Raw genomic sequence first — 471 nt, 5'->3', positions numbered from 1 at the left:
TTATCTGTACAAATGATTTTTTTTTAGGGAAAATATGAATGAAAAAGTAATTCCACGAATTAAAGAGAGAGAGAGAAAGAATATGCTATGATAGATATTCTACTCCAGAAAAATATCCTTCCTAAAAATTCATTTGGGGTCAGAATGAAAGAAGCATAATTGGCCAGCTAATGACTGGTAATTGTTGGGTAACAAATAGACCTGCATTACATATGATGCAAGCACCCAGTTAAAAGATCGAGCAATTTGAATTTGACATAAGCGATCTTGCGTCGTGTTGTGAATAATGGAAAGAACATTTAAAATATAATTTTCCCATTTCTCTGCTCTGGTTTTGTCTATTATTCATTATAAAAATATTATTTGATTCACCTTCCCTTGCAATAAGCATTTTCTGTTTTTAAAAAAATCACATTTCTAACCGTGCCATTTTTTCATTACACGAAACGCCAATAGAGTTGATAAGAATAT

The sequence above is a fragment of the Penaeus monodon genome, chromosome 28 (assembly GCF_015228065.2).
Source record: "Penaeus monodon isolate SGIC_2016 chromosome 28, NSTDA_Pmon_1, whole genome shotgun sequence".
NCBI lineage: Eukaryota > Metazoa > Arthropoda > Malacostraca > Decapoda > Penaeidae > Penaeus > Penaeus monodon.
The sequence above is the reverse complement of the archived record's forward strand: the minus strand, read 5'-3'. Positions refer to the sequence as shown.